This window comes from Panthera leo, chromosome B1 (assembly GCF_018350215.1).
Source record: "Panthera leo isolate Ple1 chromosome B1, P.leo_Ple1_pat1.1, whole genome shotgun sequence".
In the NCBI taxonomy this organism is placed as follows: Eukaryota; Metazoa; Chordata; class Mammalia; order Carnivora; family Felidae; genus Panthera; species Panthera leo.
In genome coordinates, this window is record NC_056682.1 from 53,067,109 (window position 1) to 53,093,886 (window position 26,778).

Sequence of the window (26,778 nt, forward strand, 5' to 3'; positions counted from 1 at the left end):
GTATTCAGTTTATTTCCCAACAACGGGAAGAGACACTAGTATAACAGCATGTCTATTTATTAATATTTTTTGAGTCTGTATTAGCAGACTTAGACAATGCAATTATATTTGAAACCATACACAGACTACTGAGACATAGAAAAGCTTCTGCTTGATTGCCTCTCTGTCCACCCGACCGAATTAAATCAACTAATGTTTATATCTAAAGTCCTAGTGAATACAAATTGTTTACACATCACAGTTATATGCAATGTGAGAGGAATCAAAGAGGAAGAGCACACCTTTGATGCACTTAGGACAGCAAGTAATATAGAAAAATCAATGGCAATGCAATATGAACATATGTCTGGCAAAGTGGCACAAATTACCTCATAGACACGAAGGAAATGAACATAAGGGAACACCAGAGTAGTTTGGGAGCTGCTAGGGAATGCTTAAAGAAGACATAGTAAAAATATCAATTTTAGCAACTGCAAAGTGCATTCACATTCATGATCTTATTTGATCTTTATATTTCTTAGATGGTCTTACTCCAGCTCCTTTCTGCTGTGCTTCCTTTAGGTGCTGCTTCTACTTCAGGGTTTCATTGAATGGAACATATAATTACATTATTTGAGAGGGTCCTCCCTGACTATTGAGACTTTGAAAATGACATCTTGAGCTAACTCAGGATACAGGATTGGTGGAGGCATGTAGTGCTGTTACTGGAGGTCCTGAAAGAGGTAAACCTCAAAAGCCTTAGCCTTAGTAGGGCCACGTGGGCTGAGAGCTCTGGGGATGACTTTCCCTAAGTCTGGGTTCATGTTTTTTCCCCTGACATTACTGGGAAAATAGTACCTGGGAATAAATGCCTCCCAGTATCCTAAAAACTCCACAGAGGGATCGGAGGGTCATTGGGATATGTCCTGGTTATTGATGACTGCACCATTTACTTAAACCTGTCTGACCTGGAATATTTAGCATCTCTGATCATCAATTCAGAAGTTACTGATTTTTCTCATGTGTCTCAGAATTCTTGTCTTCTTGATTATGAGGAAAGGCTTTGGAAGTACAGTTTGTGTTGCAAAACAATCAAATTCATGAGCACAAGTCTTCCAAGTTTCCTTGTGGAACACTGAGGGCGGAATTTTCAGTGATGCTTTGACATTTTCTATAAATATTTGTTTCCCATCCAGGTAGATCTGGAGCCAGGAGGTGGGCTTGGAAGGCTGCCCAGGAAGCCCAAGAACATTATGTGATCCATGGGCTGGCAATCAGGGACATCAAAGGAAGGGTAGGAGTAAGGTTCACTGCATTCAGGGGGTGGGTTGGTGGGCACCAGGTGAATGTTGAAAGGTAGCTTATCACCAAATTGCTTAGGGCCTCAGAAAGAAAAAATAAGGCACTTTGTTAAATTCCTTTCCTTAAAAGAACACAGAGAAGAAAACCAGATAGCTATCAAGCTATGCAAGTACACATTGTCACAGAAGAAGGATAAAGGAGTTAATTTACCATGAAATAGTAAAGTTAGACCTAGGAATTACTGGGTTTTATTGGATACAGCTCTCAAGAAAGGCGCTAGATACTCAATAAATAATTTATAATCAAGTGTTAATTGTCTATCTTCCTTCCCTGTACTCAGCAGTGTTGAAAGCTTTAGAGTCCTTGTTGCATCAATGATTTCTTTTCCTTCTTGTTGCTGCAATCTTTCTTAATCAAATATTTCCTTATTTGCAGTCTATAAACATCCTCAAGTTCCTGTACTTTAAAAACAAAACATAAAATTACCTTTCTTTTTTAAAAATTATTTTATTTATTTATTTTTTTACATTTATTTATTTTTGAGAGACAGAGAGAGAGCACAAGTGGGGGAGGGGCAGAGAGAGAAGGAGACACAGAACCCGAAGCAGGCTCCAGGTTCTGAGCTGTCAGCACAGAGCCCGATGCGGGGCTTGAACTCACAAACCATGAAATCATGACCTGAGCTGAAGTCAGATGCTTAACCAACAGAGACACCCAGGAGCCCCAACCTTTCTTTTCTTTAGTTTACTTTTTATGTAAGACCCTAATGTCCCCGCCTTCATCTCAGGAAAATAGTAGTATATGCTCTGTTTCCAATTCTTTCCATTCACTTCTTACCTTACAGGTTTCTGACATCTTCTCCTGTTTTTCTACTGAATATACTTGTGTTATTAGTAACTTTTTCTCTGTATATAAACAAATATGTATTCACATATACACACATAGATACTTGTATACTCTCTGTTACATTTTATTTTTTATTCTGATTTCTAAATAGTATTTTTTATTTTAAAATTAGAAAACCCATTAAATTAAGATGATGATAAATGTAATGCATTATTCCACCACTTGAAAGATCATTACTATTTTGCTTTATTTCTTTTCCATTAAATAACAGGTAGAGAAGAGTTTAAATATTATAACACAAAACTACAAACTCCCTGAATATCTGAATGAAATGGAAACCTTTAGGGAAGTATAAATCAATAAAGTTGGCCAATAAGATAAAGTTGCAAGTAGTCAAAGTTCTATCTTTTCACATCCAAGCTAGAATTTATTCACAGCTTTCAAGGAATAGATAATTTCCATTTTATGAGAATAATTCAGATGATAGAATAAGATAGCTACTCAACACATTTTATGAAATAGAATAACCACATTATAGAAATGTCACAAGGACGATGTATTAGTTACATATTACTGCATAACAGAATACCCCAAAACGTAGTGGCTTAAAACAACCAACATTTATTACCTTATGGCTTCTGTGGATCAAGAATCTGGGCATGGCTTAGCTGGGTGACTTTGGCTCAAGGTCTCTTGTGAGGTTGCAGACAAAACTGCCAGCTGAGGCTGTATTTTTATCTGAAGGTTGGGGGAGTTTTCTTTCTAAACCCACTCATGTGGTCATTGGCAGGCCTCAGTCCTTTGCCACATGGGCCTCTTCGCAGAACTGTATCATGACAGGATAACTGCCTTGCTCAAGAGCAAGTCATCTGTGAAAGAGTGAGAGAGCATACTCAAAATAAGAGCCATAGTCTTTTTTATCTAACTTTGAAAATGGCATCCCATCTCAGATAATAGACTCTATTCATTATATCTGAGTAATTAAATCCAGCTCACCCTCAAGGGGACAGGTTTGCATGTGAGTGTGAACCTATTGGAAGAGATAGTTGAGGATTACCTTAGATACTACTTACTACAGACAGCAAAAGATAAAAATACCAACCTATCAATGTAGATACAAATGCTACATAAGCTATTTTCAAATTGAATTTGACTTCAAAGTAAAAGAATAATACATCATGACCATGCAGTACTTATCTGGGAATGACAGGATGGGCCAACATTAGAAAATCAATTAATTTAATATACAAAATTATCCCATTTTTATTACATCTTCTTTATTCGCTCATCCACTGATGGACACTTGGGTTGTTCCCATATCTTGGGTATTGTGAATAATGTTTCAATAATCACGGGACTGCATACATTTCGTTGATATCCTGTTCTCATTTCTTTAGAGGTGGAATTGCCGGATCACGTGAGAGATCTATTTTTAATTTTTTAAAGAACCTCTGTACTGTTTTCCATAGTGGTTGAACCAATTAACGTTCCCACCAATAGAGTGCAAGTGTTCCCTTTGCTCCACATTCTCAGCAACATGTTGTACCTTTGGTCCTCTTGATGATAGCTGTTCTAACAGGTGTGAGGTGTTATGTGGTTGCCGTTTTTATTTGCATTTCCCTGATGATTAGTGATGTTGAGCATCTTTTCAAGTACCTGATGGTCATTTGGATTTCTCTAGAAAAAATATCTACTTAGTTCATCTGCCCTGCTTTTCGTTGGATTGTTTGTTTTTGGGTTTTTCAGTTACACGTGTTCTTTATATATTTTGGGTATTAACCCCTTACTTGATATTTGGCTTGCAAATATTTTCTCCCATTCTATCTATAGGTTGCATTTTCATTTTGTTGACTGTTTCTTTTGCTGTGCAGAGCTTTTAAGTTTGAGGCAGTCTGACTTGTTGGTTTTGCTATTGTTGTTTGTGCTTTTGGTGTCATATCCAGAAAGTCATTGTCAAGACCAACGTTGAGGGGCTTCTCTGTGTTTTCTTCTAGGAGTTTTATAGTATCAGGTCTTATATTTAAGTCTTTAATCCTTTTTGAAGTAATGTTTGTGAGTGGCATAAGAGAGGGGTTTAATTTCATCTTTTTGCATGTGTGCATTCAGTTTTCCCAACACCATTTGTCAAAGACACTATCCTTTCCTCTTTGGGTGCTCTTGCCTCCTTTTTGTATTAATTGACCATATCCACAGGGATTTATTCCTGGGCTCTCTATTCTGTTCCACTGCTGTGTGTGTCTATTTTTATGTCAGTACTCTACTGTTTTAATTATTACGGCTTTGTATTATAGTTTGAAACCAGGAAGTGTGATGCCTCCAGCTTTATTTTGCTTTTTCATGATTGTTTTGGCTATTCAGGGTCTTTTGTGGTTCCATAACATTTTAGGATTGTTTTTTCTATTTTTGTGAAAGTGCCATTGAAATTTTCATAGGGATTGTACTGAATCTATAGATGGCTTTGGGTAGTATTGACATTTTGACAATTTTAATTATTCCAATCCATGATACGGATATCTTTTTATTTATATCTTCTTTGATTTCTTCAGCATAGTCGTGTAGCTTTTGTTTTATTGATCTTTCACTTCCTTGGTTAAACTTATTCCTAGATATTTTATTGTTTTTGACCATGTTGTAAATTGGATAGTTTTCTCTATTTCCTTTTCATATGTTTCATGTTTTTCGATGTATAGGAATGCAACTGATTTCTGCATATAGATTTTATATCCTGTAACTTTATTAAATTCTTGATTAGTTCCAATAGTTTTTTGGTTAAGTCTTTAGGTTTTTCTACATACAAAATTGTATCATTTGCAATGACAATTTTACTCAGGTTTTTTTTTTTTTTTTTCTGTTTTGGAGGCTTTTTATTTCTTTGTCTTGCCTAATTGCTTTACTTAGGACTTCCAGTACTATGTTGAATAAGAGTGGTGAGAGCGAGCATCCTTGTCTTGTTTTTGATCTTAGAGGAAAAGCTTTCATTTTTCATTTGGTATGTTGTGTGCTGTGGATTTGTCATATATAACCTTTATTATGTCGAGGTACGTTTTTTCTATATCCAGTCTGCTAGTGTATTCTTTTTCTAGTTCCTTCAGGTGTAAAGTTGTTTATTTGAAATCTTTCTAATTTCTTAATATATTTATTTATTACTATAAACTTCTCTCTAGGAACTGCAGCATCTCATAAATTTTGGTATATTGTGTTTCCATTTCATTTGTTTCAAAATATTTTTTGATTTATCTTTTGGTCTCTTCTTTGACCCATTGGTTGTTTAGAAGTATGTTGTTTAGTTTCCACACAGTTGTAGATTTTACAGCTTTCCTTGCGTTTTGATTTCTAGTTTCATACCATTATCATCAGAAAAATACTTGGCATGATATCATTCTTCTTAACTTTGTTAAGACCATTATTTTGCATTCTATCATATGATCTGTTCTAGAGAATGTTCCATGTATATTTGAGAAGAATGTGTTTTGTGTTGCTGCTGGATAGAATGTTTTATTAATGTCTGTTAGGTTCATTTGGTCTAAAGTATGGTTCAAGTCCAATATTTCCTTGTTGATTTTCTCTCTGGGTTTTCTATATACTGCTGAAAGTGGGGTACCGAGGTCTACAATTGTTGTATTATTGTGTCTTTCTCCCTTCAGGTCTGTTAACATTTGCTTAATATATTTACATACTCTGATGCTGGGGTTTATATATATTTTTGATTATTATATCTTCTTGATGAGTTGACCTCTTTATCATTATGTAATGATCTTTGTCTCTTACCATTTGATTTAAGTGTATTTTGTCAAACTTTGGTTACACATATTTTATTTTATTTTATTTATTTTTTTGGTTTCTACTTGCATGGAATGCCTTTTTCCATCCCTACGCTTTCAGCCTGTGTCCTTAAAATCAAAGTGAATGTCTTGTAGGCAGCATATACTTGGATCTGGTTTTTTTTTTTTTTTAATTTTTTTAAATGTTTATTTATTTTTGAGACAATGCGAGAGACAAGAGTGCAAGCAGCGGTGGGGCAGACAGAGGGAGACACAGAATCTGAAGCAGGCTCCAGGCTCTGAGCTGTCAGTCCAGAGACTGACGCGGGGCTTGAACTCATGAACCGTGAGATCATGACCTGAGCTGAAGTCGGACGCTTAACTGACTCAGCCACCCAGGCACTCCCCCCACCCCCTTTTTTTAAGTCATTCAGCCACTCTGTGCCTTTTGATTGTGAATTCAATCCACTTACATGGGATAATTATTGATACATAAAGATTTACTAATGTATTCTTGTTGATTGCTTTCTTGCTATTTTGTATTTGTATTGTTTCTTTTTCCTTCTGTTTCTGCCAACCTTTGTAAATTGGTGATTTTACATGTGGTATGCTCTGTTCCTCCTCTTTTTTTTAAATCTTCTGTGAATCTACTCTAGATTTTTGCCTTATGGTTGCCATAAGACTTACATAAACCATTTCATAGATAAAACTGTCCATTTTATGATGGTAGCAACTTATCTTCAATAGTCTATGAAAGCTTTACTCTTTTACTCCTCCCTTTTATATAGTTTCTCCTTTTATATTTTTGATGTCACAGTTTACCTCTTTTTATGTTGTGTGTTTGTTAACAAATTAAAATAACTATAGTCATTTTTTAATATTCTTTTTTCCTTTAATCTTTATATCAGAGTTAAATGGTTAACACACTACCCTTTTATAGAATTAAACTTTTCTAAATTTGACAATATATTTTTCACTTTTGCCAGTTGTGTTATATACTTTCATATGTTTTCATGTTGCTGATTAACATCTTTTTATTTCAGCTTTAAGAACTCATTTTATTTTTTCTTATAAAGCGAGTCTAGTGGCGATCAGCTCCTTCACCTTTTGTTTGGGGATGTCTTTATTTCTCCTTCATATCTGAGGCAAAATTTGCCATAGACTATCCTTGGATGGCAATTACTGTCTTCTAACATTTTGAGCATATCATTACAGTCTTCTGGCCTGTAGGGTTTCTGACAGGATATTCACTGATAGACTAATAGTGGTTCCTTTGTAACTTACACACTTTTTTTTTTTTTTTCCTCTGAATGCCTTTAGGATTTGTTCTCTATTGTTGATATTTGATAATTTCATTATAAAGTATCTTGGAGAACATTTCACATTGAGATAATGGGGTACAGGTAATAATTTATTAGCTTTGCCAAACTTGGACGTCTTCTAACCAACTGTGAGATCATGACCTGAGCTGAAGTCGGATGCTTAACTGACTGAGCCACCCGGGCGCCCCAATTGGGTCTTTTTTTTTTTAATCCATTCATTCACCTTATTTATTTATTTATTTATTTATTTATTTATTTATTTATTTTATTGAAGCATTTAGTTCATTTACATTTAAGGTGTTAACGTCATGACAGGTACGTACACCATGTCGTTGATAGTTTTTGTAGTTCTCTGTTCTTTTCTTCTTCTCTTGTTCTCTTCCCTTATGATTTGATAAGTTTCTTTGGTGTAATGTTTGGCTTCTATTCTCTATATTTTTTTTGTATCTATCATAGGTGTTTCTGTTTGTGGTTAACAGGAGGCTCATGTATAACAGCCTGTGTATATAGCAGTCTATTTTAGATTGGTGGTCATTTAAGTTTCAATGCATTCTAAAAGCTCTACAATTTTATCCCCCCATGTTTTATGTTTTTGGCAAATTTTAAGTCTTTTGATTTTGCGTATCCCTTAGCTAGTTATTGCAGTGATGTTGATTTTACTATTTTTGTTTTTTAACCTTCACACTAATTTTATAAGTGATTGATCCACTACTTTTATTGTATGTTTGCCTTTGTTGGGAGATTTTTTCCTCTCATCTATTTTCTTAATTCTAGCAGTGGCCCTTTCGTTTCCACTTAAAGAGGTCCCTTTAGTATTTCTTATGAAGCCCTGCTGTTGTGGTGGGGCCGTGACTGCTGGGGGTGCACTGACTTGTGGGACTAGCCGGGCTGGCTGCATGGTCTGTCCATGACTGTTGAGGCCGTGCTGGTGTGTGGGGGGGTGGGACCCCAACCTGGCCGGTTAGGAAACCCGGTTGTGACTGCTGTGGATATGCTGGGTGTGAAATTGTCTTGTCAACAATAGTTCCAGCCAAAGTTTGTGGTTGTGCACAGCATCCAGTGGGGCAGGCCACCTGGTTAGTCTAAAGGAAGGATTTCAAAATGTTGCCTGCCAGCTCCAGGATCAGCATAGCAGAAAAATACAGCAAAAATGGCTGCTACCAGTGTCTCAGTCCCCAAGGGAGTCCCAGTCACCTCCTCCCACTTCAGCAGGTGCTCCAAGATTAGTCAGGGGGTCTCCATCACCTATGGTCTATGGGTGTTTCAATATGGTGTTTTAATGCTGGTTTCTAGGTTGAGGGGGTCTGTGCCTGAGTCCTTTAAGAGTGGGGTTTCCTTTCCATTCAGTTTTATCGTTTTCCTGGATATATTCCCTGTTATTTTTCAAATCCATGTGTTTTGGGTTTTTTTTTCTCTCCTATGCAGAGGCTTAAGGACCCCCTTTCACCTCTCTAGGTGCTTGCTGTCCTTTGTTTGAGAGGCTCTACTGATTCAGTTTCTTAGTTCCCTTCAGAGGGAATTATTCCATATGTAGTTGTGGATTTGTTGGGTCTGTGAGAGGAGATGAGCTCAGGATTTTCCTACACGACCATCTTGAAACCTGTCCTCATTCACTGAATTCTTCAGCTCCAGAATTTGTTGGGTTCTTTTTACAGTTTCTATATCTTTGGTAATGAGCCCATTTTGGTCATGTATTTTTTTCCTTATATCATTGAGCTGAGTTTTCCTGTAGCTCATTAAGTTTTTTTTTCAAAACAGCTATTTTTTTGGTTTGATTTTTCCAGTTTTATTGAACTATAATGTACACACATCATTGTATAAGTTTAAGGCATACCATGTAATAGTTTTGCTTACATATATTGTGAAATTATTACAATAAGTTTAGTTGGTATCCATCATCTCATATAGACACAATAAAAAGAGAAATAAAGAAAAATTCTTTTTCCCTTTTGATGAGATCTCTTAGGGTTTTCTCTCTTAACTTTCCTGTATATTATACAGCAGTGTTAACTGTTGTACATTACATCCCTAGTAATTATTTATCTTGTAACTGGAAGTTTGTATCTTTGGACAAGCTTCCTCCTTTCCCTGTCTTCCTAGTTTCCTGCTTCTAGTAGCCACAGATCATATCTTTTTCTGAGTTTGGTGTGTTTTTTCCTTGCTTATTTGTTTTAGATTCCACATATAAGTGAGATCATACAGTATTTGCCTTTCTCTATTTTACCTAGCATAATGCCCTCAAAGTTCATCCATGTTGTAGCAAATGGCAGGATTTCCTTGTGTGTGTGTGTGTGTGTGTGTGTGTGTGTGTGTGTGTTTTATAATGGCTAAATAATATTCGCTTGTGTCTATTTGTACCACAATTTCTTTATCCATTCATCAGTTGATGGACACCTGGGTTGTTTCCATGTCTATGCCTATTGTAAATAAAGCTGCTGTGAACATGAGGGTGCAGATATCTTTCTGAGTTAGTGTTTTCTCAAAACAGCTATTTTGAATTCTTTATCACCTAGATCACAATGTTCCATGGATTTGAACTCAGTTGTTGTGAATTATTATTTTCCTTCTGGTGATGGCATACTTCCTTGATTAGTCTTATTCAGATGTGGCACCGTTCCTTGTTGTTGCTTTTCTGGGGCTGTTTAGGATTTGCGTGGGTAGACCTGCTCCACTCCTGTCTGCCTCTTGTAGCAGAATTCTAAATACTTTATGTATCCTCGCGTTCTTACAATTTACCAGGCTGGCTGCTAGGAAACTTCTTTTTGTTTTCCAGAGGGTGGCACTAAAGCACCAGTTTACTGCAGAGTTTTCCCTTGCTGGGAAACAGACCCTGGTCGGTTTTTCTGAGAGCATTCTAGTTACCAGACCTGCTCACTGCAGCACCTGGGAGCAAGCCTGAGTTGGGGGAAGGTTTGGGTTTAGCACTCAGGTGTTGGGGATGCCTCTTGTGGGGGGTGATCCTCGAGTGACTTACTCCCAGGGTCTCGTGTACAGACTTCCTGTTGAAGTCCTGAAGCAGTCAGCAGGGGCTGTGTCCCTTTAATGCCCTTTGAAATTTTTATTTGCTTTCTTTTTTTTTTTTTTGCCCTCTTCTCCTCAGACATGGAGGTCATGCCTCAGTCAGTACTCTGAATGCTGCTGGAGAGAAACAAGAATTCGACTCTAACTATGACCAGCACAGCTGGGAAGACAACCTCAGTATTGGAAAATTATTATTTTCTTTTTGTGATGACACGTTTCCTTTATTTTTCATGTTTCTTGTAGTTTGGTATGACTGTCTTTACATTTGAAGTAGCGGACACCTATTTAAGTCTTTGTTAGTTACCTTTGGACAGGGTATTCTGTTTGATGGTGTTGTTATTGACTGAGGCTTCCTTTTTTCATATCAGCACACCTACACCGCTCTTCTTGTGTTCTTTTGGCAGAATTCTTAAGCTTTTATGTCTTCTCTGGTTCTTGCAACTCACCATGTTGGCAACTGGAAGCCTTTCTTTTGTTTCACAGAAGGTGGTGGTCTAGCTCAAGTGTTTGGTTTCTCCCTTGCCCGCAGACCATGGCTCGTTTTCTGAGCACACACCCTGTCCATGCTTCTGTGTTTCGTAAATATATGGGGGAAAAGTGTACACTGAACAGGAAAAATGCACCTCCTTTTCTAACTAAGGGAGTCAGTTAAAGAATTATTGGGAAAGAAGGAAAAAATATAGCCTTTCCACTTAGTGCAAAATTAGTTGCAATAAATACCTAAGCAATGTCACAGACAAAGCAGTGACTTTGAAATTATATGTGATTCCTATCAGAGCTTTAAAATGGCGTTGTGTTTGATTCTAGAAACTACCTGACCGAAGCCTTCTACATCTTCTGCAGCCATTGTTTCATCTGTTTGAGAAACAGAACCAATGACGAAGCTGAGCCTACAGAAAAGATTGATGTTAGCTCACAGGGATCAAGCCCTGAGTAAGAAACACCTTGACAGTGATAATGTCAGAGGCTCCAGTGGTTTATGCCAAATATGCTTTCAGCAACTTAGAGAGGTTTCCTCGTATCTCTATCTGATTAGGATTTTGTTAAAGGAGCATAGGTTGCATTCTATCAATTGCAATTTCAGTATCTATTAAGATGATCAGAGGCTTCTCTCCTTTAATCTGTTGATATTTGTTCGTTAGTTCTTTTTCTTTTTTTTTAAAGTTTATTTATTTATTTATTTATTTATTTGGAGAGTAAGGAGAGGCAGAGAGGGAGAGAGAGAATCCCAAGTAGGCTCTGCTCTATCAGTGTGGAGCCAGGCAAGGGGCTCAATCTCATGAATCATGAGATCACGACCAAGAGTTGGACGCTTAACTGACTGAGCCACCCAGGGGCCCTCCTTAGTAGTTTTCTTAATAAATTGCGGTCTTTTTGCATTTCTAGCATGAAAACTTTCTTGGTCTCAATACCTTAGGCTTTCAATATAGTTCATGGCTCACTTTGCTGATATTTATATAGGGGTTTTGCCCATATTTTAAATACCAAATTAACCACTACTTCATGTGTTATTCTTTAGGTTTCTTCTCCTTCTTCTCCTCCTCCTCCTTCTCCTTTTTAAAACTTTTTTTAATGTGCATTTGTTATTGAGACACAGGGAGAGACAGAGCATGAGCATGGGAGAGGCAGAGAGAGGAGACACAGAATCCGAAGCAGGCTCCAGGCTCCGAGCTGTCAGCACAGAGCCCGATGCAGGGCTGGAACTCACAGACCATGAGATCATGACCTGAGCCCAAGTTGGAAGCTTAACCGACTGAGCCACCCAGGCGCCCCTTCCTCTTCTTATTCTAAATGGAGTTAAAATACACGTAACATAAAATTTACAATCTTAACCATTTTTAAATGTACAGTTCAGTGATGTGAAATATATTCACATTGTTGTGCAACCATCACTACCATCCATTCCCTAATTCTTTTCATCTTGTGAAGTTGAAACGAAGCTGAAACCATACCCAGTCTCCTCTTTCTCCGTCCTGGAAACCACCATTATACTTTTTGTCTTCATGATTTTGATTACTCTAAGTACATCATATAATTTAGGTGTATAAGATATCCCTATCTTATGTAAAAAGTGGTTTGTTCTTCATTTGACTCGTTCTCTAAAATGAGTATGACAGTATAACACAATGGCATTACTAGGAAAATATGTTCATCCTCCAGTAAAATTCTGTATGCACAAATCAATAGTCAGTCTTATTCTGAGAAAAATATGCTCTATAAAAAATGTTCACACCGTACACTAAATTAAATTCAGTTTTGGTAATGTTTTCGTTTCCAAAATGAAGAAACATTTTCTTAATCTAAAAAAAAGAACATTTGGGGTGCCTGGGTGACTCATTTGGTTGAGTGTCCCAACTCTTGATTTTGACTTAGGTCATGATCCCAGGGTTGTGGGATCGAGCTCCATGCTGAGCATGGAGCCTACTTGAGACTCTCTCTCTCTCTCTCTCTCTCTCTCTCTTTCTCTCACTCCCTTTCTCTCTCTCTCTCCCTTTTCCCTTTTCTTCCACTTTTCCACTCTCTTTAAAATAAAATTTAAAAAATATAAATAAATAACATTCAATATTTATTTTCTTAAGTGTTTAATTTTCTTTAAGTGTAACAAATTTTGAAATTTAGGGAGATTAATGACTTTTCTATCCTACATCATTTAACTTGAGTTTTTAACCTAATATTCTGCTTCTATTATGAATGTTTTAAAAACATTCTTCCATATGGGTGCTTTTATTTAATCTTATTCTGCTTGTCTAGTAAGGGTTTGAGACTTGCCAATATGTTTGTAGAAGATACTGCTAGCTGTTTAACAAATTGACATTGGGTTCTTCTTTGGGCTCATAATTAGACTGTATATCCAAGCCCCCAAAGCAGGTAGGTGAGGCCATTTTCCTGAGTTCTAGCCAGAGACTGTGAACGGAAGTGGTGGGGATCCCTTTCAGGCCTGGCCATAAGAAAGTTCTATGTCTATACCTCTGCGTTCTTTTTCTCTTCCTATTGAATGGGGGTAACAATGGCATCTGTTTACATCGAAAGCCACATAATGGAGATGGCAAAGGCTCAGTTAGCTGGGTTCTGGAATGACCACCTGGAGGTAGGCTCAGTCTGCTGGAGTCACCTTTCCTAGACTGTGCATGTCAATATGAGATAAGGTTCTATGCATATGAGAGATTCCACAGCATATTTGTTACTCTCTATTATAACTAGTGTTACTGATTAATACCAGGATTCATAATTTGAGGTAAGACAAAAGGAGAAAGTAGAATAGGGTGGGGACAATAGATTAAGAATTAGGCAAGAAAACCAAAACCAAAAAACACTACACTATTGTAATCTCTATACTTACTATGAGAGTGGTACAGATTTGGTTCTAAGATAACTAGCAATGCATGAGACTAAGGCATTCTGATTAATAAGCAAATTACCATATAAGAAAATTAATGTGAGCAATTTCACAAGATGAAGTATGAAGTATGATAATGTAGGGATTTCTCTTGCCATTCAACCTAAAGTAGTAATTGTGTAAAAGTGTTTCCCACAACTTTAGGGTCAATATTCTTAAGTGTTTCAAAGACTGTTTTAATAATCCCCAGTACATGTTGATGTCATGACACTGGAGCTCCTTTTAAGTAAAAATAATTTGGATGGGGTAAAAATGAAATAGTTTGAATTCACATTTCTCGATTGATCTAGACTGATAGAGGAGTATATACAATATTATCTGGTCCAGTGGGCTAGTCTCTGAAAACTAACTTCATGCAGCTAATGCCAGCTGAATTCACAAGCATATGTCATATATGATGTGTGAGTAGAGTTAACATTCTTTTATGAACTCTGAGAATCCCAGCAATCATGGGTGTCATATCAGAAGGTCTTCCTCTGGTCAAAAGGATGTCAAAAGAGGAACAGATTTTATGTTTTAAGATTTTTTTTAAAGTACAAATCTCTGAACATTTATTGAGCATACATTACGTGCTCCACACTGGACCAAGCTTGATATCATAGCAGTTTTTCTTGTTTAGAATTTATAATCTAGATCAGATGTCATGGGCCCTCTTAAGAGAGGACTCTGTATCACATTGTAACGTCAGGAAGCTACACTCAAGTTAAACTCTAAAAAGTTCAGAGAAGGACACCAGAAAAGGTCATTTCAGGCAGAGAGAAAAGCATAAGAAAAGGCACAGGCAGGAAAGAAATAAGACCTGTTACCTCCTTAAGGAGCTATAAATATCTCCTTAAAACCAAAAGACAAAGTGAGAGGTGGGTTGAAGAGGTGACAGAGGTAAGAAAGGAGTCAGGTTACCAAAGACCAAATATACTATTCCCAAGAGTTAATTTTATCTGAATGAGGAACCACTGAAGATTCTCAGCAGGACAGAGCCACGAAATTTATATTTGAGAAAGAGCAATCTGAAGAGGATGGAGGACAAGAAGGTCAGTAGCCGAGAGATCAATCCTAAGGCTTAATACAATCATTGGTGGAAAATGGTAATAATTAGAATAATGGTGATAATAATAGCTAGCCTTTATTAGGCTGAAAGCCTTTATGGATTATTTCATTTTGTCTTGTGACAAACCTTTGAGATAGGTGCTATTATTTCATGTTTATCCTACAAATAAGGAAAATGAACCCTGGTCAAATCACGCTGCCAGCTAACAAGGGGCACTGTGGGTATTTGGTCCCAAAGCCTTTCACTGATGCCCATAGTGTCTACTGGGCATCTGAGTATGAACCAATCCATCAGTAAGTCATATTAGCTCAACTTCAAAATGTATACAACCAGCTGCTTCCTCCTTCCTCCAAGCTACCACCCTGGCCCAGCCACCATTATTGTTGGCCTGAATTATCACAGGTGGCTCCTAATTGGGCTTCCTCGCTGTCACCTGTCTCTGTATTGTTCATTGTCACAGAACAGCTTGAGTAATCTTTTGAGTTTTAAACTGTGTCACTCTCCTGCTTACTGCCCCAGTGGCTTCCTATTACAAGACCCTAAGTGTGCTGGCCTCCACCTACCTTGAGGCAAGCTTACTTCCTACCCACAGCTTTTACACTAGCCGTTTCCTCTATTTCAGGAATGCTCCTTCCCCTTGTCTTTCTATGGCAGGTTTCCTCTCATCCTTGAGCCCTCTGCTCGAATGACCATTCTCTCTTGACTAACTTCCTACATGGAACCTAGAAGGGATGAAGATGTGCGTGTATTTATATGTGTGAAAAGGCAACTTATTTTTGCATTTCTCAGTTTACACTTTCTTACCTTACATATTTTATTCTTCCTTAAGACTGGTCATTTCTGACTTCATCTGTTATTTTTGAATTTTTCATAAGTTCAGTCTCTGAATATAGTTTCCGAGTCTCGCAGCACTATTTCCATCATAATTCCTACGCTTTGATAATAAAGCCGAAATTAAAAGAAATGAAGTGAACTGGCCTATCACTGAGGAGCAGGGCTAGATTTTAACCAATTTCTAGTGCTTTTCCCATAGGCATGGATATCCTTTTCATGAAAAGCAAGTACATAGTTGTTGGTCAGTGGTTTAGTAGGGGGCAAGTTATGTGTTAACTTCAAATTCAGACTAACTGGTATTTATATTTATGAGCACCATTCAAAATAATATTTTAAAAGCAATTTTATATTTATTTTCCCATTTTTCCCTTAAAACTGTCAAGGTAGGCAAGAGGTCACATCAGCCCCATTTTATAGATGAAGGAGACGTAGAACTAGGTAATTGCTTGAAATGGCAGTGTTGCATTCTAGGGGTAATACTTTTTCCATTAAACTGCTGTCTAGTTAACAAAATAACAATATTTAATTTAAGTATTGGTATCCAAAGGACCTGTGGCCAAATTAAGAACAGTTAAGAGTAGAATAACTATATTTTTCAATGAGGTGGGGTTTGTTTAAAGGCTCTCATAGAGCTATCACATTTATGGGAATTCCTCTGTCTAAAAAGGTCAAGAACATGGCACAATTATAGAATTACAAAAGGTGTGGCTAAAGGAAAACCTGAACCAATGAAACACTGAAAATTTGAGCATGGCAGTTCTTTGTATAGGATGTAATACATTTGTAGACTTAGTATTCAAGGATGGTTATAGAAACACAGGTGTTTTTGAAAACTGGCATAGATAAATTTTTGAATGTCCCAGACACATAGATATTAATAGAGCTATTAATAATTGGGATATATTTAATCTTCAAAATGTTAAGGAGGCCACCAGGTTCTTCCATAATGATGGAATCCTGGAAAAGATGGAGTATATGTGTGATCATCAATTCCATATCCCTAAGATCAAGGCAAAAGTCTTAAACATTTATCCAATAATTCAGGGTAAACTAATCCCTTTTATTTTTATATCCTGAAGGATTTTTTTTTACCTTAATAAAGGATTACACTTCGGAAACTGCACCTGTCCTATGAGAATGCTTCATCCATTTCCTTGGGATTGATTTTGACTTACAGAAAACAATCATTAAAGTTTCTTTCTTATGGAAGTATTGAATCACTATAAGTGAAACTAATATAAAGTAATATAACACTATGTTAACTAACTGGAATTAACATAAAAAACTTAAGAAAAAAACTCTTTTTCTGTTCCCAAGATTTAAAAAGATAGTCAAGCATTAAATGAAGATACAGAAAGGCCTATATCAAGTAACAAATGAAAAATATAACTCCAGACCATGTATGCACACCGATAGTAAGTGCGTCGGTATGTTCTCTACAGTGTGATGCTAGAGAGTTTACAGTTGGTGATGTCAAACAGTGGTTTCCAAGGAACTTATTTAATCAGTCCTTTAGAGAGCTCTAGAAACCTTCATTTTTAACAATTGCCCCTGAGGATTCTAGGCTTTGATTAAAAGTGTGGTTTGGGGAAGCACTTTTTAACCTTCATTGTGTGTCAGATTATGTACACAGTAAAATTAAAGTGTAAATCATGTAGTTGAACAAAAAATAATTTTCTTATAAACTATTAATAGACACCTAAATGCACTGTGATTTAAAAATGAAATCATGTATATTTTGCTGTATTCATAAAGAGAGTATGCTAATGAAAAACTTGTAACAATGAAAAGCAAAACAGCAAATCCAAATCCAAATGAAGGTATTTCTCTGAATTCCATGTTTTGTTGAGAATCAAAAGCCACCAATCTTTTAATTCTTTTTTTGTACGTTATTCTGTATGCATGTTCTCTGCATCCAACTGCATCCCAGGATTTTATGTCATTTTCTGTGTGACATTTCCCAGAGATATGTGTTGTTGGCTGCTGCTTTGGGGTTGAATATCCTTCTGACTGTCCATTGCCCATCCCCATGTAGCATGGAGACACTTCTCACTTGGCACTTACAAACAGATTCTGGCTCATCACGGTGTGGCCAAGATCCTCTCTTTTTACCACTATTGCAAAATTGTCTTCCCATCACATTTGTCATAGAAATGCAAATCCAGATATTTTCACCGTGACTTTTGTCATGTTCATGCAATTCCAAACAATAAAGGTAAATCAGGTATTTCAGTATAATAGTAAAAATCCAGTGAAATTCTCTGGTTTTGTTTATGTTTCTTATAGTCTCAGTCGAAATAGTGGATAGAAAACATTGTTTTTAAATATAAGTTGATAAAATCCCAGGACTTTTGGACATTGAGGTAATGGAAAAAAGCCTATATATCAGATACTCCTCTATGAAGTCTATAATAGGCAAATTATGTAGCAGCTTATAGTTCAAAGCAGACAGAACAAATCCTTTTCTTTTTTATGTCAATCGGTTAGTTGCTAAGGAAACTGGTTGAAAATTATTTATTTCCTTTATCTCACCTATTTTGATGTTCTGCAGTAAGTTATCACTGTCAATTCATTGTGTTTCTCGAAAAATGCCTACCCTTCTATATACACAAAACATTAGTCAACTCAGATCAGTTATTTGTATATTTGGTTATAGTAGAGTATACTTAAATTGAGTAAACATTTGCATTGTGACAACTTCTGTTTTGTTTTTTTTTTCTTCTTCTTGATGTTGAACAGTTTTGACTGCTTTTAAAGGGCACACAGCTCCAGCTGTCTTCATTTGGGCTACGTCAAAGTCATCACTGTCAGGGTCATTACTGCATTTTATGTGTTGGAAGAGTTTGTTTGCAGATTTGGCACTGTGTCGAGCACAGACTTGGAGTTCTAATTCTGTTGAAAACAACATGCTGTGAATGCCCAAACCCCAAAAAGACAAGATGCGACTTGGAGTTTGGCCACATGCTGAAACCACAGCGTTCATGTATTTACAGCTGATATCAAACATTCACAACACGGACTTTGGTATAAAATGTAGAATGACTGGCGATCAAAATATGATGTTTAATATTATTAACTAATTAAAAAATTTCTTCTTTAAATTCAGAGGTGGTGGCCTCCAAGTAAGATAATACTTTTAATGTTTGAAATTGCCATTTGACACATGTCACATTTATATAATCCAATCTCTCTTCACAGGAAATAGAATATTAAGCCTGGGTTTTAGCTGTCAAAGAATATTTCCCTATGATAACTTCTGTCTCTAGAAGTGAAAAGAGATGTGGGAATATGAAGTCAAGAATAGCTCCATGACTTTGAATTCTAAAAATGTAACAAAGAAAATGAATTTAAAAATAACCTTTATATTTTTTAAACGTGTTGCTATAATCCTGTCTGAGAAAAAGGCATGTAGTAAGGTCAGCTAAACCCATCAGAGGCAAAATTTGAATTTCCTGTATCTACATGTAGAGTTGGTTGGCCTAACAGCCTCATGTTAGTTAAAGTAAGAGATAGCCATTTATTTCTCTAGTAGGCATAAAAGCTCCTATATGATAAGGCACTTGTATAATATTATCACTTTAAAAAATAATTCTAAATATACTTGTTCTATAAAAATCAAACTGAATTTATGAAGGATAAAGAGTCATTTAATAATAGAGGGAAGTCCTCTTTTATCATACTTGAAGAAAATGCTCTTGGATGTTAAGTTCTTGATCAAAGTTTATATGATGATGCATTTTTTAGGGGCTGAGGGTGTTTGGAAGGCTTTGCTTATTGTTCATACCAGTATAATGTTTCAGAAATTTTTGGAATCATAGCAGGCACTATTTTACAGTATGTTTCTTATTTTTTTGTTGTATGTAAGGAAAACGATCTCAATGTGAATTTTATTTCGTATTTACCTGTAAAGAATATACTCATGTTTCCTTTATAAATACTTCTGTTTTATTAATTAAATATACCACCAAATTGAACAAAAGTTATGGAGGCTGATAATGTTCATATGTATGTAGCAAATTCTAATTAGGATATAATGGCCCAGAAATGCGATTAGAAAAGAGCTAAGGATAAGCTACTCTTTTTTTTTTAACTTTTTAATTTTACTATTTTTAAAAATTTGTTTATTTAAATTCAAGTAAGCTAACATACAGTGTAGTATTGGTTTCAGAAGCGGAACCCAATGATTTATCATTCACATATAACACCCTGTGCTCATCCCAACAAGTACCTTCCTTAATGCCCATCACCCATTTAGCCCATCCACCCACCCACTGCCCCTCCAGCAACCCTCAATTTGTTCTCTGTATTTAAGAGTCCCTTATGGTTTACCTCCCTCTCTGTGTCTTATTTTTCCTTCCTTTCCCCTATTTTCATCTGTTTTGTTTCTTAAATTCCACATATGAATGAAATCATATGATATTTGTCTTTCTCCGACTGACTTATTTCACTTAGCATAATACACTCGAGTTCCATCTGCATTGTTGTAAATGGCAGAATTTAATTCTACTAGTCATTAAAGAAGAGTTAATACCTATTCTTCTCAAAATGTTACAAAAAAATAAAATAAAATTGGAAGGAAAGCTTCCAAACTCATTCTTTGAAGCCAGTGTTACCTTGATTCCAAAATCAGACAAAGACCCCACTAAAAAGGAGAATTACAAGCTAATATTCCTGATGAACCTGGATGCAAAAATTCTCAACAAGATACTAGCAAATCGAATTCAACAGTACATTAAAAGAATTACTCACCATGATCAAGTGGGATTTACTCCTGGGCTGCAGGGTTGGTTCAATATTCACAAATCAATCAGCGTGATACACCACATTAATAAAAGAAAGGATAAGAACCATCTGATTTTCACAATTGATGCAGAAAAAGCATTTGACAAAGTTAGTTTTTAAAAAAAATAATAATGTAGTAGAGCAATTTACTTATCACTGAGCTTCTTGGAATCTAAGGCAAAACAATGAGTAAATGTAAATCTATAATACTTTTTTTTTTCAAGCAATCTGCACATTATTTTTCCACATTTCATAAGCTAATAGTAAACCCTCATTAATAGTAAATACATTTTACCAACTCAGAGTTTAAACAGTAAGGGAAAAAGCTTAAAGCAAGTTGTAAAGCATATGTCAGATGTGTCTAAACCAGAAGCCTTGCTAGATAGAAAAGCACTTGGAAATTTCATCCTGACTCCATAATTTCAGCAAAAATATTTTAGACAATACTCTTGTCAGAAATCTCCCATTTTTCTCTAACTAGTGAAAAACTGAGCAGGAAATTCAGAATTAGGTCATTAAAAAGAAGGTTATTGTTAATTGTAGGGGATCCCAAACTCCAGCCATTATTTTTCAGATTAAAAAAAAAAAAGGCAAGCCAGAATTGATCCTAGATGTGCATGAGAAAGAAAGAAAGAAAACCTAACAGATTTATCAAAGGAGTCCACAGAATAAAGGAGATAGGAATAGGATAAGAAGATAATTTGGAAAAGATCTCTATAGAAAGGAAACAAGCAAGACATACTTACTTGACATCTATTTTTAATTCTCATGAAAATGAAAGTAATATAAATTCTGAAAACTGCTTATGACTTAAAAGACAGTAAGTCTGGAATATTTTAAGGAAAAATTTTACAGAAATAACTATAGTTAACACTATAAAAATGTAGATAATTTGTGGATAATTTTGTAATATTTAGGGCAGTAACAAAGATGTAGCTGTAGGTCCCTTGTGCTATAGGAAACAAATTCTTTAAGGTTACACAAATAATTGTAAGGTTAATCTATTTTTTTTGAATTTTTTTTTTAACGTTTATTCATCTTTGAGAGACAGAGACAGAGCATGAGTGGGGAAGGGGCACAGAGAGGTAGACACGGAATCCGAAGCAGGCTCCAGGCTCTGAGCTGTCAGCACAGAGAGCGACGCGCTCGCACTCATGAACTGTGAGATCATGACCTGAGCCGAAGTTGGACGCTCAACTGACTGAGCTACCCAGGCACCCCAGGCTAATCTTATTATCAAAGTATATGTGAAAAGGAAGTCAGGCTTCTTGGGAAAAGAATAGACACAAATCAGTCCTAATGAATAAAAGAGGAACCTCAGTGCAAGTGGACTTTGCAAAAACTAGGAAGTAATTTTGTCATCTGATCAACAAGATTTAATTTGTACTTAGCTATATGAATAGGGTTCTCCAGAAAAACAGAGTCAATAGAGTGTGTGTGTGTGTGTGTGTGTGTGTGTATAAAGAGATTTATTATAAGGAATTGGCTTACATAATTATGGAAGAGAGCAAGTACCATTATATGTAGTGTGAATTGTTGGCAAGCTGGAGACCTAGCAGAACTAAAGGTTTAATTCTAGTTGGAGTTGGAAGTCCTGAGAACCAAGAAGAGCCAATGGTTCAATTTAAGTTTGAAGGCAAAAAGAAAACTAATGTTCCAGTTCAAAAGAAGTCAGGCACTTGGGGAAGAGAGTCATCCTTTTTGTTTATTTAGGCCTTCAACTGATTGGATGACACCCACCCACAGTAGGGAGGACTATCTGCTTTACTTGGTCTATTGATTCACATGTTAATTTTGTCTAAAAACACTCTCACAGAAACACCCAGAAAAATATCAGGAGCTATTATTGTGCAAATGGCTTTTATAGAGGTGAAATATTGAAAGTCCATTTGAAAAATATTTTTGTATTATATACATTTTTCCTTTTTATTATATAAGTAATAAAAATTCATAATACAGTAATTTTATGTATCAGCTTGACTGGGCCACAGGGTGCACAGCTTTTTGATCAAACATTATTCTATGCTCCTTTCATGAGTTTAAAACTTATGTCCACACAAAACCTGTAAAACCCAGCTTTATCCATAATTGCCAAAATCTGGAATTAAATAAAATATCCTTTGATATGTGAATTGGTTAATGTGATATATCTATACAAGGTAATATTATTTGGTGATGAAAGGAAATGAGCTATCAATCCACACAAACACATGTAAGAATCTGTAGCCTTAGAGTAAATCTTGAAATCAGATAGTATGAATTCTCAGACTTTGTTATTCTTAAATATTGCATTGGCTATTCTGGGTCCTTTGCCATTCCATATAAACTTAAAATCAGTTTGTTGATATTCACAAAACAACTTACTGGGATTTTGTTGCACCTATAGATCAAGTTGAGGAGAACTGACATCTTAACAATAATGAGTCTTCCTCTCCATGAATGTGGAATATCTCTTCTTTTTTTAAAAGTCTTCTTTGTTGTGTTTTTAATTTCAGATTCCAATGGCTCATTGCTGGCATATAGGAAAGCAATTAACTTTAGTATATTAATCTTGTATTATGCAACATTACTATAATTGTTTACTAGTTCTAGAGTTGGTCTACTTTTTATCCATTTTTGAACCATATTAAATTACTATACAAATGTTAACTGGGGCTCCTGGGTGGCTCAGTCGGTTGAGCGTTCGACTTTGGCTCAGGTCATGATCTTGTGGTCTGTGAGTTCGAGCCCCGCGTCGGGCTCTGTGCTGACAGCTCAGAGCCTGGAGCCTGCTTCGGATTCTGTGTCTCCCTCTCTCTGCCCCTCCCCCGCTCATGCTCTGACTCTCTCTGTCAAAAATAAATAAAACATTAAAAAAAAGTTAACTGATATTCCTATTATTTTAAAATAGGGATTAAAAATCTCTCATGCTAACCTAGATTTATAATGAGTTTAACATTATTACATATTAAATTAGATATTTATTTAATATACATAGTTTATAAAGAACTGTGCTCAGTATTGTTCAACAAAGTAAAACCACGTCGAATCCATTTAAAGCATTTTCAATCCAGTGGAAAAGAAAAACATACTGTTTCAGGTATCTCTCGAATGCATAACAATCCACCTGAAATCTTAGTGACCTAAAACAATGGCTTATTTTGCATGATTTTGTGAGTTGAGCAGATCATTGTTTTGCCCTGGGTGGTAGGAAACTGGTGAATGGGCTGGGCTAAAAGGTTGAAGAGGCTGTATCTCATGTGTTTGGGTCTTGGTGATGACCATAAGTTAGAGCACTTCATTTTTCTTTAAGTGGTCCCATTTTATGACCAGTGATGTTGCCAGGGGCATTGTAGGAGAACATGAATATAACATAAGACATGAAGAGTGTGAATATGCCTTTAGTAAGGCAACATTCATTGGACTGCAATGTAGCAGTTAACCATATACCTGTAACTACAATAAAAAGGGAGAGTGGATTATTGTTTTCTAGTGGGATTAAAAAGTCAGGAGGGATTATCTCTAATAGGGAATAATGTAGGCCCATGATGAACATGAGACTTGAGATTGATAAGATTTTAAATTACAGACTCAATAAGTAGTTTTGCAAGTGTTGATTTCAAGTGTTCATTTCAAGTAGAAAAGCTTAAAAAAAAAAGCATGAAAACCCAGGCCCGCTAACGGATTTGCAAGCAGTCTGGTTTGAATGCAATATAAAAGCAATGAGAAAGAACAGTAAAAGTTAAGATCTGGAGGTAGGTGGAGCCCAGATGTCTGAGAACCATGAGTGTGATCTTGAAGAGTTTGAATTTTATTGTGTAATACTTCTTGTGCAGAAGAGAAATAGGATCAGATTTATTAATTGGAAGATTATTCTAAAAGCAGAGTAAATAACTGAATGGTGTTACTTGGTTGTGGTGGAGTTGGAGGAAGAAGGATTAAGAAGTTCCTGAGAGGAAGTAAGAGCTATTGCATACTACCTATGTTGTCTCCATACTTGATCAAATTTTGGCAAATCTGACCAGGGAAAAGTAAGCAAGATTTTTTGGGAGGCATGCATTTGGAAAGAAGGGAAGTCGTGGTAGATGGATCTCCAATTCCAATTGGGGCTCCTCAGTACTTATTCAACACAGTTTAGGACTGTTTCTCTTAATTTGTCTAGTATGATCATATGGATGAGTTTATACTTGGGGCTTAATGAGAAAGAAATGACTAACGTGTTTTTTTTCAAATATAGCAAGAAGGGACAAGGGACATCTTATGGTGGACTCTATCCATGTGGGGGAAAAAAGACCTTACATAAAAAAGACCTTACATAAATGTGGAGTACTTTTCCATGTTGTTTGATACAGAGACCCTAGAGGGAGAGATTAAATTTGTAGGACAAATATCCAATATTATTTTTCCCTAAGAAATAGGAGAATGGGCAGTGGTAGTGTGGCAAGATGCTAACAGAAGAAGAAAAATGACAACAGGGGTTACTGGGTCACCAGCATGATTTCCTTTGAGATGTAAGAGGGATGTTTATATTTCCAAGATAGTTACAAATCTAGTTCCTAGGTTTTCATGATGACAATTAAGCTAAGGTGGACAAAAACATCCTAAAGCCTTCAGAGTTGAGTTAAACCTAACTCTATAGGGAAAGAGAATAGAGGAGAGGATTTGACCATGAACTTTAAGATGGTAGAGAAGCCACAAAATAGATAGTGCTTCTTTCTTCGTATGTGATTGTCACTTATTTTCCTAGTAGAAGAAGGTTATAGGTGGATAATGATAAGCAGGAACAGTTGACCCTTGAACAATGAAGGCAGTAAGGACACCAACCCTGACTCAGTAAAAAACCCTCACATAAAATTTGATTCCTCCACAACTTAATTACTGATAGACTATTGTTGACTAGAAACCTTATCAAAGACATAAACAGTCAAACAGTTTGTATGTTATAAACTGTATTCTTATAATAAAGCAACTTGGAGAAAATAAAATGTTATCAGGAAAATCATAAGAAAGAGAAAACAAATTTATAGCACTGGACTGTAAAAAAATCTACGGGTAAGTAGACCTGAGCAATTCAACCCTGTGTTATTCAAAGGTCAACTGTGTATGCACCTGCTAATTCTTCAGGGGAGAGTAATCCCTTAAAATGATTTGATTTGTTAACTGTGATAATGAGTGAAAATTCCAGAAAATGAGAGAAGGAATGCTTCTTGTAAATAATTGAGAAAGACCAACTAACAGCAACTCTATGGTCATTGGGGAGGGCGTAGAAGCATGTTTGAATAGAGGAAGATATAAGGAAAAGAAGAAGTGAGAGGGAAGAGAGGGAAGGAAGGTTGAAGGAGGAAGACTTGAGAGAAGACAAAAAAAAAAACAAGGTGAGATATTTTACTTGAGAGAGAGAAAAAGGAGAAAAGTCACAATTGGCAGAGTGAATATAATTATGGGATAAAAAGGTTCTTGTAGAGCAATTATAGAAATATTCTGGTGTGATGTAACACGTATCATTCTCCTCAACCTCTCCTGGACATTTAAAACTACATTTGAATGAATAGGTATTCCTACTTTTATTTTCCTTTTCCTTTTAATGAAGTCACACAAAAATCTGGTGGTTTAACAGTGGCAAGACTTGGACTTCATCTCACATCCAGGAAAGTCAATATATACTATTCCAGTCTTGATATAGTGAAACAAAGATGGGTTCTACTAGGATTTTAAAAGACTTGTATATAAAAAAATATTTTAAGTCAAAACAAGGGTCCCTACTTTGAAAACAGAGAAAAAAGAGAAACACCAAAGGAAAGTAGGCCATATGGCAAAATTAAAAAAAAAACAAGATACATTCCTGTGCATAAACTATACAAAAGAATTAAGTCATATAACACTTACTAAGCTAGATATAAAAGCTAAATTCACTGGTAGAAAAATGGAAATGCCAAGATTTGCCAAACATAATATAAAAATAAAAATTATGTCAATATGAAGTGGATATGTTCTCCATCTTCCTAAAAACGTGAGAAATAAAAGACATGATAGAAGTGTAATAGGAAAATTCAAACAAAAGACAAAAACAAAATGCAAGGTCACAACATTAATATGAGAAGCAGGATAAATTTAGTTAAAAAACAGTAAGAGAAAAATCATATCTTATAATAGTGATAAATCACACATTTTACAATAAAGATTTAAAAAGACACAGCTTGTCACGTGAGTTTTGGGTCTCCAATAATAGAGCAGAAAAAATTACAAATTGAGATTTGGTTAAAGTATAAGAATATATTGGTGAAAAGCTAATAATAAAATCAGAATGTATCTCATGTAAATTAGGTAGAAAAAATACCAGCATAACTATTCTGACTCCTGTATTTTAAAATTTTTCCTTGAAATATTAGATAATACAATAGGAGATATTGAAAACTGGGAAAAATGTATATAGCAGGTATATATCAAATAAAAAAATAATATAATTCAATAAATGAAAATGTCATGAGAATCAATTAACTATTAGGA

At 35.7% G+C, this 26,778-nt stretch overlaps 1 pseudogene; it reads right to left on the reverse strand.

The window, feature by feature from the left end:
* Positions 1-16,134: 16,134 nt before the first annotated feature.
* LOC122218376 lies at positions 16,135-17,528 on the reverse strand (annotated as a pseudogene).
* Positions 17,529-26,778: the final 9,250 nt, after the last annotated feature.